This window comes from Nomascus leucogenys, chromosome 10 (genome assembly GCF_006542625.1).
Source record: "Nomascus leucogenys isolate Asia chromosome 10, Asia_NLE_v1, whole genome shotgun sequence".
Lineage (NCBI taxonomy): Eukaryota > Metazoa > Chordata > Mammalia > Primates > Hylobatidae > Nomascus > Nomascus leucogenys.
Genome location: NC_044390.1, coordinates 70,376,908 through 70,390,191, shown reverse-complemented (window position 1 = coordinate 70,390,191; position 13,284 = coordinate 70,376,908).

The following is a 13,284-nucleotide window of genomic DNA, read 5'->3' as shown; positions in this document are numbered from 1 at the left end:
GTTCCAGCTCTAGAATTTACTTTTGAAGTTATAAATAAACATAATTTTTTTTTTAGCAGTTGTTACACCTGTTTTGTATTCTTCTATGGTACAGGCCCTACAAATTCCAGTCTTTCAGTAAACCTCTCAAGCTGAAAGATAAAATAACATGCTAACTTAATATCTGTTTAATGGGAAATGTCAGGTTGGAGGAATTTATAGGCTAAACTAGTTTGGAATGTGTGGCATGGCATTAAAGTCCATTAATAAGCTAGCAAATAAATATTTATAGGGGACCTATCATGTGCCTGGACTATGGAGGGCATTGCAGATGCCAAGGTCCATAGGGGTCTTTGGCTCATCAGAAGTTGTCCTACTTGGTTGACAGCTCGTTTCTTTTCTTAATCCCCCGGGACAGAGCAGTCAAATGAGCAGCCCACTCTGAATTAAACCTCTTTCTCTTCTAACCATCTCAACAGTGCTTAGGGAGAACATTTATTTCATTTTACAATGCATACCAATGACAGAATTTGTTTTACAGCCACAGTACTGCTCTATGACCTGAAACCAGGCTAATCTTCTAAGTGGAGGGAGCTTAGTCTTGATACACATTTTAGAAGCATTGTTACTTTCTCAGGTTGGTTGCTGACAATGCAAGGCAGTAAATAAATATATGTCCAAGATAGGATATGTTCTGATGGCATGAACTTCACAGGAAAAAAAAGGAGAAGGACAATACTTTGTAAGTCATGGTAAAAAACAGAGAGGAAATGTAACTTACATTTCAGGTCCAATGGTAGAGGATGGAAGAGAAAACAGCCATTCTCTACTAAGAACTACTGAGAGTGGTCCCAGACATCAGCCAGGTTCCAGTTAAAGCACATAAGTGAAGGGAATCATTGATGATGATGAAGCGAGATGGTTGATGATGTAGGATATTTGCTGCTAACCAAGCAGCCTTTCCTAGGCTGCAGTGGAAGGATTTGGAAGGAGTGTGACAGACTGGATCAGTTACATATGAGAGTCCAGATTATATGGGATGACTTGAGATCACAAATAGGGATGCAGGGGCCTGGTGGGATTCACCTTATGGTATCAAATGCAGGTTAGGTTGATAAGGCTGAGTGCGTGCGGAAGAAGAGCAGAGGAGTTCCTTGCCAGGAGCATGTAGGGCTCTATCCCACCAGTGGCCAGGCTGTCAGGACCGCTATCTCCTTGGAGCATTCAGGGCTTGCAGGTACTCCTTCCTCACCTGACAGGACAGTTCAGATAGGAAAGATAACATAATGGAAGTCCAGTAGTGAAACGATCACTAAATGTTTAAAATGCAGGGATTGGGGGGTAGTGGTTTATGGCTTCACTGAAATCAAACTTTTTTTTTGTGGGTGACTGTTTAGCTTGACCATTTGCTGCTCCTACCTCAGATAGAAGGTATTCTTTTTTATTTATTTATTTATTTTATTATACTCTAAGTTCTAGGGTACATGGGCACAACGTGCAGATTTGATACATAGGTATACATGTGCCATGTTGGTTTGCTGCACCCATCAACTCGTCATTTACCTTAGGTATTTCTCCTAATGCTATCCCTCCCCCAGGACCCCACACCTCAACAGACCCTGGTGTGTGATGTTCCCCCACCATGTCCAAGTGATCTCATTGTTCAGTTCCCACCTATGAGTGAGAACATGCGGTGTTTGGTTTTCTGTCCTTGTGATAGCTTGCTGAAAATGATGGTTTCCAGCTTCATCCATATCCCTAAAAAGGACATGAACTCATCCTTTTTATGGCTGCATAGTATTCCATGGTGTATATGTGCCACATTTTCTTAATCCAGTCTATCATTGATGGACATTTAGTTTGGTTCCAAGTCTTTGCTATTGTGAATAGTGCTGCAATAATCATACGTGTGCATGTGTCTTCATAGTAGCATGATTTATAATCCTTTGGGTATATACCCAGTAATGGGATTGCTGGGTCAAATGGTAATTCTAGTTCTAGATCCTTGAGGAATCGCCACACTGTCTTCCACAATGGTTGAACTAATTTACACTCCACCAACAGTGTAAAAGTGTTCCTATTTCTCCACATCCTCTTCAGCATGTGTTGTTTTAATAGAAGCTATTCTTTTAAAGATAATGTTCCTTTTCTCTTCCCTTATTATACATGCACATATGTTTATTTTATAAAGTTGGGTATACAAAAAATTAATAAATAAAAAGAAGAAAATAAAAGTACTGATCATTGTAATACTCAGAAATAACTAGAGTTATAAATGTGTTCGCTTTCCTCAGGTTGGAATGCACTGGTGCACACATCCAATTTCAATTTACAAAACTGGAATTAAACCGTATGCAATGTACCTTTTAAAACTTAACATTATACTAAGTATATTTTGGCACGTAATTACACATCCTTTGAAACTGCATATAATTCCACCATAGAGGTGTATCATAATTTATGATTGGACATTTTGATTAAAAACCAGCAATACAAACCTTTATGTGTATATCTTTGACTGTTTCCTTAGGATAAATTCCCCAAAGTAGAATTATTGAATTGAAAGGTACAAATAATTGTAAGTTTCTTGACTGTGATCTTGAACTTTTTTTATACAGATTTATTTCTCTTCTATTAAAGTAGCACTATTATAAGTAGTGACTAGTAACCATTTCCAGGTACAAACCATGACATATTCTTGTGAACTTCATATCTATAACTATACTTAAAATTGTTAGAAATAACTCATGACAGAGCAAGTCTTGGCAGCAAAATCAACAGTTCTGGCTGTTAGTGTTAGTTCCCTTCTGCACCAACCAGCTATTTTCCCTTCAGCTCAGCTATTTACTCTTGCAAACTTACTTTTTCAAACCCTAGCAAAATTTCTTCATCTTCTCTAAAACAAATTGTTGAATAGTAATCCTCAACTCTCCTTCTAATGGTAAAATTCTATTATTTTATTCTTTGTAATTTTGTCATAAAAATTGTTTCAAAAGAAATACAATGTTAAGATATTTCTGAAACAAAGTACAGGCTCAATAAATATTTGTTGAATAAGGGGAAATGAAAATTATAAAATGAGATATATAAAATTAAGTTAAATATTTTTTAAAAATGTAATTAAACAAAGTAAATTCCAGTCGAAGTATAATTTAGAGTGTCTCCTCTGGGAAATAATCTATGTTAAGTATTATGGAAGACAGAAATATAAACAGAAAAATACTTCCTGCCCTGAAGTATTTTTGCAACAAGAACCATACTTTTTTTTTTTTTTTTTTGAAACAGAGTCTCATTGTCACCCAGCTGGTGTGCAGTGGCACGATCTTGGCTCACTGCAGGCTTCACCTCCCTGGGTCACGTGATCCTCCTGCCTTAGCCTCTCCAGTAGCTGGGACTGCAGGCATATACCACATAGCCCAGCTAATTTTTGTGTATATATATATACTTTTTTTTTGTAGAGATGGGACTTCACTGTATTACCCAGGCTGGTCTCAAACTCCTGTGTTCAAGGGATCCACTTGCCTTGGCTTTTCAAAGTGCTGGGATTTCAGGCATGAGCCACTGCACCTGGCCCCGTACATTAATTTTGATGGGGGAAATTTATAAATAAATAGGAATTATACCAATTGCTCTTAGGGTGTTTAATCTCATAAAGAGACCCAAAGTTTGTGTACTCAGATGAAATAACACTAATAAAATGTCGAGAAAAATTTTGAACAATTTTTAGCGTAAACAATACAACTAAGAAATTTCGTAGGAGGTGTTATGTTTATCCTAAGTGCAAAATATTAGGATAAAAATATCAGAAAAAAATAATAGAAAAACTGTTCTCAGTTTTGGTAACATGACTACTCGGGACAACTAAGAAAGCCAGAAATCCTATATCAGAGTTTAGAACTATCCCTGAGTCTGAAAATATACCTTCACACTTACAACTACATTCAAGTGGCAAAACTCACATTTCAGGCATCTTGGAAATGGTTTCTGGATAAACTATGCAAAAACAGATATGCATTTGCATGGTATGCCTAATTGTCAGTTTCCTATTTTGCCATCGCTCTGAAGATCTTTTTGGCCACATTCAGTGAAAACAACATGATATTCAGCAAATTAATCTTCTGGATGTTTTAACTTGGGCTCTTGTGGTTTATTCTTGTTGTTAATAATTTTTAATTTGCTAGGTCACTTTGTACTCTTTGCCACTAGTTAGCATATCCTAGTTTTCCCAAGAAACACTTGAGTACAAAACCATTACTTAAGACCCAGCCTTAATGCCCATGACTTAGAAGGTTCACTTGGAAGCCAAAAGAGCAGAACTAATATACAAAGCTTGGTGTATCTGGTTGCCTGGGCAAGTCGACTTGCCTTGCATATGTGAAGATATTAAATTCCTATCCAGTTAATTAAAAAGAGCTTCTTCATGTGTCAGTGCAAGACCTCCTCCATAAACAGGGCATTAGGAGTTTACTCTTGTTTCAGGAAACAGCATTCTCTCCAAGTTTCTCACACATTTCAAATTTGTTGTTTTTTAGAAGTACCTACTTGTCCCCTGTGTATTTCTTGTTAGCAGACTAAATTATAAAGAAGCCAATTTATTTTATAAAGATGTTTCTGGGAGGTATCATTAGTTGGTTTTAATTAATTCAGATTGTACAATTTTTTTTCTTCTATTTTAAGGCTGAAAATGTACTAGTTCAATTTCAAACAAGTTAATGACAATATTTTATAGAGAGACATTGTGGAGTAGCTTTTAAGAGCTCAGGAGCTGCTGTTCGATAGATACAAATAGCTCCATTTTTTTTTTACTATCTGATTGACCTGACCCTTGGATAAAGTTATTTAACTGTTCTAAACTGGAATGTGCCAGAGATTAAACGAATTGTACCTGCCTATATGGTTGTTTCCAGAATTAATGCCTAGAGTCCATGTACTGCGAAGTGTTTGGTACAGTGTCTGGAGCATGAGAAAGTCTCCAATAACAGTTATTATTATTACTTATGACCATGAGGTAGAGAGGTATGTGTGAATTTTTAAAGTGCTTCAAAATGAACCACTGACAAAAGTCAACACTGACATTGACATTTCCTGCCTGCTATGCCAAGGTTTTCTCACGCTGTCTTACTAATAGTTAAACAAAAACCTATATAAAAACTGAACATCCTGAGATTTAAAGTTAAGGTAAGATGGCCAGGCATAGTGGCTCATGCCTGTAATCCCACCACTTTGGGAGGCCGAGGCAGGTGGATCACCTGAGGCCAGGAGTTCGAGACCAGCCTGGCTAACTTGGTGAAACCCTGTCTCTACTAAAAATACAAAAATTACCCAAGCATGGTGGTGGGCTCCTGTAATACCTGCTACTCGGGAGGCTGAGGCAGGAGAATTGCTTCAACCCGGGAGGCAGAAGTTGCAGTGAGCCAAGATTGCATCATTGCATTCCAGCCTGGGCAACAAAAGTGAATCTCTGTCTCAAGAAAAAACAAAGGTAAGGTAACAAATTGACTGTAGGAGAACCGTTCTTGTTATAATCCAATTTCAGTTCAGAGTCTTAATGTAGTGAAATCTGAGCCCTGATGAACTATTAAATTCACTAGAACAAAATCTACTAAAACATAATTATGGCTTAGGCTTTACATTTTCAGTTATGTGGTTCTGTTTCTAGGTTCTTTGCCCTATTCAATTGGTCTGTTTGCCTATCTATGTACCAAGAACACCTTATCCTAATTACCACAACTTTCTATGTCTCATAGGGCAAGAACACCACCTTGTTTTTAAAAATTGCTTGGCCATATTTTCTCTTATGTGAATTTTATGATCAGCATGTTAGTGGGGTTCAACTTAAAATTATGTTAAATTGACAGATAAATTTGACGAGGACTGATATCTTTATGGTGTTGAATCTTCCCATCCATGAACATAGTATAATTCTCCACTTATTTCAATCCCCTTTTGTGTCTTTTGATTTTTTCTTCATTAAAATCTTGCACAACTGCAGTTATATTTGTTCCTAGGTATCATATAGGTTTTGATGCTATTTGCAAAGGTACCCTGAAAGAATACATATTCTGATTGCTTTTGTTGATATATAGAGACAAGGTTTTTGGTCATTGATCTTATATACAGGACTTTTTTGGATCTTTGTTAGTTCTAATGGTTTGTATAGTCTCTTGGACTATCATGTCTGAATTATAATATTTTATTCTTATTTTTTGATTTCTCTCTCTATATATTTTTAAAACATATATATATAAATCAAAAAACAAGACAGGCTGGGCGCGGTGGCTCACGCTTGTAATCCCAGCACTTTGGGAGGCCGAGGCGGGCGGATGACGAGGTCAGGAGATCGAGACCACGGTGAAACCCCGTCTCTACTAAAAAATACAAAAAATTAGCCGGGCGTGGTGGCGGGCGCCTGTAGTCCCAGCTACTCGGAGAGGCTGAGGCAGGAGAATGGCGTGAACCCGGGAGGCAGAGCTTGCAGTGAGCCGAGATTGCGCCACTGCACTCCAGCCTGGGCGACAGAGTGAGACTCCATCTCAAAAAAAAAAAAAAAAAAAAAAAAAAAAAACAAGAGAAATGTTATAATTCAATATAATATCTTTGCACTATTCTGTTGGCTTGGACCACTGGTATAATGTTGATGTGGTGATGGGGCGTCTTAGACCTGTTTATTCCTTTAAATTGAATGCTTCATTTTTAATTATACATTTGCTGAAATTTTTGTGAGATGACATATCTATTTTTATTCTGATCACTTTTTTTAGAGCAGTTTACAATATCTATATGATCACAGCATTCATCCATTGGCTGCTGTACTCTCTTCTTAAGCTATTATTTAGACTTAGTTCTCTATATTGATTGTTTAAAACTTAGTTACCTAGTAAAGTCCTCAGGAAGGGCTCACTGGGATAATATTCCATGTGTTCTTGAATGTTGATGAAAGTTTGTGTGTATCTTTTATTCTCTAAAGTCTGTTTTAATAAATATAAAACCCTGAGCTTATACTTTCTTGTTTTAAACAGCTTACTGATGCTACTCTATTTTCTTCAGAAATAAAGTGTTGCTGTTAAAAGTCTGGTAGAAATCTAATTTTATTTTCTTTATAAATCACATGACCTTTTTTTCTAGATGACCATAGGATTTTAAAAAAATCTTTATTAATTTTACTAGAATTTTTCTGATATTGGTCATTCTGGGTCAATAGTCTCAGGTAGTCAGTACGTTGTTTCAATATGTTGCTTTAAATCTTTTTTTAAATATCAGGAAAGTTTTCTTTAATTATAATTTTGTTCTCTTCTTGCTTTGTTTTTTTCTTCAGGGACTCCTAGTATCTCTATATTAGATATTCCTTGCTATTTTTGTATTTGCTACTTTCTCTTGAACCCCTTTACCTCATTATTCTGCTTTGACTTTCAGAAATGCTCCTTTCTGTCTTCTGTTTCCCTTAACTATGTGTTTTTCCACACTGTATCCTAGTTTAGTCCTCATTTTCAAAATGATATGTTCTTTTATTTCTAATTATTTTCTATCACTTCAGTTCTCAGCTTTAAAAATTCTGATTTTTATTGTTTCTTCATGTCTTGTATACTTTAATGTCTTTGAGTTGATTTTGAAACGGAAGTTGTATTTTGTTTTGTTTTGTGGGTGTAACATTTTAGCATGCTTTAATTATCTCTGGAAATAATATTGAGCTCCTTATTGGCTCATTTCTTTTTTTAACTATATTTTATATTCAGGGGTATATGTGCAAGTTTGTTACGGTAAATTTGTGTCATTGTGTCATGTGGGTTTGTTATACAGATTATTTCATTACCCAGGTATTAAGCTGAGTACCCATTAGTTATTTTTCTGATCTTCTCCCTCCTCCCACCTCCACCCTTTGAAAGGCTCCAGTGTGTGTTGTTTCCCTCTATGTGTCCATGTGTTCTCATCATGTAGTTTCCACTTTTAAGTGAGAATATGCAATATTTGGTTTTCTGTTCCTGCATTAGTTTGCTAAGGATAATGGCCTTAGCAAATGCAAAGGACATGATCTAATTCTTTTTTATGGCTGTATAGTATTTCATAGTGTATATGTACTGCATTTTTTTAATCCAGTCAAAACCACAGTGAGACACTATCTCACACAGTCAGAATAGCTATTATTAAAACGTCAAAAAATAACAGATGCTGGTGAGGTTGTGGAGAAAAAGGGAATGCCTATACACTGCTTGTAGGAGTGTAAATTTTATGTAATGTTAAAAATATATAATTGCTTGTTTCTTGATATTTCTTGGTTATCTTCCCCAACCAAGAATCTTCTGTTTTAGGCTCTGTTTTCCCCAACTTGTTCATTTTTTATTCTAGTTCTAGTGGTTTCTCCATAGGTGTTTCCTGTATTAGAAAGGAGCCCATTTCAGTTTTGAGATTTCACAACAGTTAAGCTGCTCCAACCCCTTTAATCCTTACTTCATGCTCTTTGAACTCACTTGGTATTAGGAGAGAAAAATATATTTTCAGTTTCATAGGTGTTCTCAAATTGGCCCACTGTGGTTTTCAGTAAATAACTGTTGGCTTTTATGGGGATCCATTCACCTTTAGACATGGCACCATTTGATTTCCTCTACTTTCTCCTTCACAGATGCCAATACCATGTGGGTCCTGGGGCTCTTGGTGGTTTGTTTCCATTTGTTTGTATCAGGGCACATATCTTGCTGCCTAGTTTTGTTGTAAACATTGCTCCTGGATTTTTGGTTTTGCTGTTTAATTGCTCTATCTATTTTAAAGTGAGGATTCAAAAAGATTGGAAAGTATACTGTCACTGTTATCATGATCCTCCCAGAATCTCTAGATTGGATTTAAAAAGCAAAAACTACAACTACTACAATAAATTTAGTTACGTATTCTCTCTCTCTCTTTTTTTTTTTTTTTGAGATGGAGTCTCGCTCTGTCACCCAGGCTGGAGTGCAGTGGCGCGATCTTGGCTCACTGCAAGCTCCACCTCCCGGGTTCATGCCATTCTCCTGCCTCAGCCTCCTGAGTAGCTGGGACTACAGGCACCTGCCACCGCGCCCAGCTAATTTTTTTATTTTTTAGTAGAGATGGGGTTTCACCGTGTTAGCCAGGATGGTCTCGATCTCTTGACCTCGTGATCCACCCGCCTCAGACTCCCAAAGTGCTGGGATTACAGGCGTGAGCCACCGTGCCTGGCCATATATTCTTTATAATAGATATAATAATGACATATTTAAGCAGAAACTTTTGAAGTAACGGGATAGAAAAAATGTACTAGGCAAGTTTAAATCAAAATATGGGTGGTTTAACATATTAATTTTAGACTAAATAGTCCTTAAAACAAACAATAAGTAATTTTTAAAAAGAAAGAAAAAGAAATAGTATTATTAAATAGAAAACAATTCACTAACAGTGTATATAACGATGAACTTGTATACTCCTAGGAAAATAGTTCTCAAAAATATATAGAGGAACAAATGGATAATTTCAAGGAGAAATAAACAAATCTAAAATTTAAATGGGAGATTTTAACATGCCATTCATTTAATTATATATACATACACACACACACATTTTTTTGTTTTTGTTTTTGTTTTTTTGAGACGGAGTCTTGCTCTGTCGCCAGACTGGAGTGCAGTGGTATGATCTTGGCTCACTGCAACCTCTGCCTCCCGGGTTCAAGTGATCCTCCTGCCTCAGCCTCCCGAGTAGCTGGGACTACAGGCATGCACCACCACACCCAGCTAATTTTTTGTATTTTTAGGAGAGACAGGATTTCACCATGTTGGCCAGGATGATCTCAACCTCTTGACCTCGTGATTTGCCCTCCTCAGCCTCCCAAAGTGCTGGGATTACAAGTGTGAGCCATCAGGCCTGGCCCACATATTCTGTATGATAAAAATCAGTAGGAGAACAGAAAGCTTGACAATATGATAATCAAAGTTGATATAATGAATATATAAATAGAATCTTGCATAAAACACAGAATACATATTTTTTGAAGGATGAATGAAATATTTATAATTTTTAAAAATTTTTAATTTCTATTTTAAGTTATGGGGTACTCGTGCAGGATGTGCAGGTTTGTTACAGAGCTAAACATGTGCCATGGTGATTTCCTGTACCTATCAAGCCATCACCTAGGTATTCAGCCCAGAATGTGTTAGCTATTTTTCCTGATGCTCTCCCTTCCCCACACAATCCCCTAGCAGGCCCCAGTTTGTGTTGTTCCCCTTCCTGTGTCCATGTGTTCTCATTGCTCAGCTCCCACTTATAAGTGAGGACACGCAGTGTTTCGTTTTCTCTTCATGTATTTGTTTGAGGATAATGGTTTCCAGCTTCATCCATGTCCCTGTAAAGGACATGATATTGTTCCTTTTTATGGCTGCATAGATGGTTGTAGATGTGCTATCTTATTCCTGAGTTGTCTATTCTGTTTCACTGGTCTATGTGTCTGTTTTTTTACCAGCACCATGCTGTTTTGGTTACTGTAGCCTTGTAGTGTAGTTTGAAGTGAGGTAATGTGATGCCTTCAGAGGCCAGCATCATCCTGATACCAAAACCTGGCAAAGATGCAACAGAAAAAGAGCAAACTTCAGGCCAATATCCCTGATAAACATTGATTTTTAAAAAATTATATTTTACTTTAAGTTCTGGGATACACGTGCTGAATGTGCAGGTTTGTTACCTGATCTTTGACTAACCTGACAAAAACAAGCAATGGGGAAAGGATCCCCTATTTAATAAATGGTGCTGGAAAAAGTGGCTAGCCATATACAGAAAACTGAAACTGGACTCCTTTCTTACACCTTATGCAAAAATTAAGTCAAGATGGATTAAAGACTTAAATGTAAATCTCAAAACTATAAAAACCCTAGAAGAAAATCTAGGAAATACCATTCAGGACATAGGCATGAGCAAATAATTCATGACAAAATCACCAAAAGCAACTGCAACAAAAGCAAAAATTGACAAATGGTATCTAATTAAACTAAAGAGCTTCTGCACAACAAAATAAACTGTCATCAGAGCAAACAGACAACCTACCGAGTGGGAGAAAATTTTTTCAATCTATCCATTTGACAAAGGCCTAACATCTAGAATCTACAAAGAACTTAAACAAATTTACAAGAAAAAAAAAAACCCATTAAAAATGGACAATGTTGTTTATCAGCTTAAGGAGTTTTTGGGCTGAGACCATGGGGCAAGAATTTGACTGAGAGGCATAAGGCAGGGGAGACTGAGGCAAGTTTCAAAGCAGGAGTGAAAGTTTACTTTAAAAACTTCAACTTCAGCGAAGTCTCAGAATACAAAATCAATGTGCAAAAATCACAAGCGTTCCTATACACCAAAAGTAGACAAGCAGAGAGCCAAATCATGAGTGAACTCCCATTCACAATTGCTACAAGTGAAATAAAATACTTAGGGATACAACTTACAAGGGACATGAAAGACCTCTTCAAGGGGAACTACAAACCTCTGCTCAAGGAACTAAGAAAGGAAATAAACGAATGGAAAAAAATTCCATGCTCCTGGATAGGAAGAATCAATATCATACTAGTTATAAATAGCCCATAGTAGGTTGCAAAAATTTTCTCCCATTCTGTAGGTTGCCTGTTCATTCTGATGATAGTTTCTTTTGCTGTGCAGAAGCTCTTTAGTTTAATGAGATCCCATTTGTCGATTTTGGCTTTTGTTGCCATTGCTTTTGGTGTTTTAGACATGAAGTCCTTGCCCACGCCTATGTCCTGAATGGTATTGCCTAGGTTTTCTTGTAGGATTTTAATGGTTTTAGGTCTAACATATAAGTCTTTAATCCATCTTGAATTAATTTTTGTATAAGGTGTAAGGAAGGGATCCAGTTTCAGCTTTCTACATATGGCTAGCCAGTTTTCCCAGCACCATTTATTAAATAGGGAATCCTTTCCCCATTTCTTATTTTTGTCAGGTTTGTCAAAGATCAGATAGTTGTAGCTATGCGGCATCAAACAAATTTTCAAGAAAAAAACAAACAACCCCATCAAAAAGTGGGCAGAGGACATGAACAGACACTTCTCAAAAGAAGACATTTATGCAGCCAAAAAACACATGAAGAAATGCTCATCATCACTGGCCATCAGAGAAATGCAAATCAAAACCACAGTGAGATACCATCTCACACCAGTTAGAATGGCCATCATTAAAAAATCAGGAAACAACAGGTGCTGGAGAGGATGTGGAGAAATAGGAACACTTTTACACTGTTGGTGGGATTGTAAACTAGTTCAACCATTGTGGAAGTCAGTGTGGCGATTCCTCAGGGATCTCGAACTAGAAATACCATTTGACCCAGCCATCCCATTACTGGGTATATACCCAAAGGACTATAAATCATGCTGCTATAAAGACACATGCACACGTATGTTTATTGCGGCACTATTCACAATAGCAAAGAGTTGGAACCAACCCAAATGTCCAACAACGATAGACTGGATTAAGAAAATGTGGCACATATACACCATGGAATACTATGCAGCCATAAAAAATGATGAGTTCGTGTCCTTTGTAGGGACATGGATGAAACTGAACATATCTCAGTAACTATCGCAAGAAAAAACAAAAGCATGTTTCATCATAGGAATTAACAATGAAATCATGACACAGAAGGGAACATAATGGACTGTTGTAAAAAAAAAAAAAAAAAGAAATTGAGAAATCAAATACATGAACATATAAAAAATGCACATTAAAAAAAAAAAAAAAAAAAAAAAAAAAAAAAAAAAAAAAAAAAAAATGCCCATACTGTCCAAAGTAATGTTTAGATTTAATGCTGTTCCTATCAAGCTGCTATTGCCTTTCTTCACAGAATTAGAAAAAAACTACTTTAAATTTCATATAGAACAAAAAAGAGCCTGTATAACCAAGACCATCCTAAGCAAAAAGAACAAAGCTGGAGGCATCATGCTACCTAACTTCAAACTGTACTATAAGGCAACAGTAACCAAAACAACATGATATTGGTACCAAAACAGATATATAGACCAACGGAACAGAACAGAGGCCTTAGAAATAACACCACACATCTACAACCATCTGATCTTTGACAAACCTGACAAAAACAAGCAATGGAGAAAGGATTCCCTACTTAATAAATGGTGCTGGGAAAACTGGCTAGCCATATGCAGAAAACAGAAACTGGACCCCTTCCTTACACCTTATACAAAAATTAACTCAAGATGGACTAAAGACTTAAACGTAAGACCTAAAACATTAAAAAAAAATCCTGGAAGAAAACCTAGGTAATACTATTCAGGACATGGGCATGGGCAAAGACTT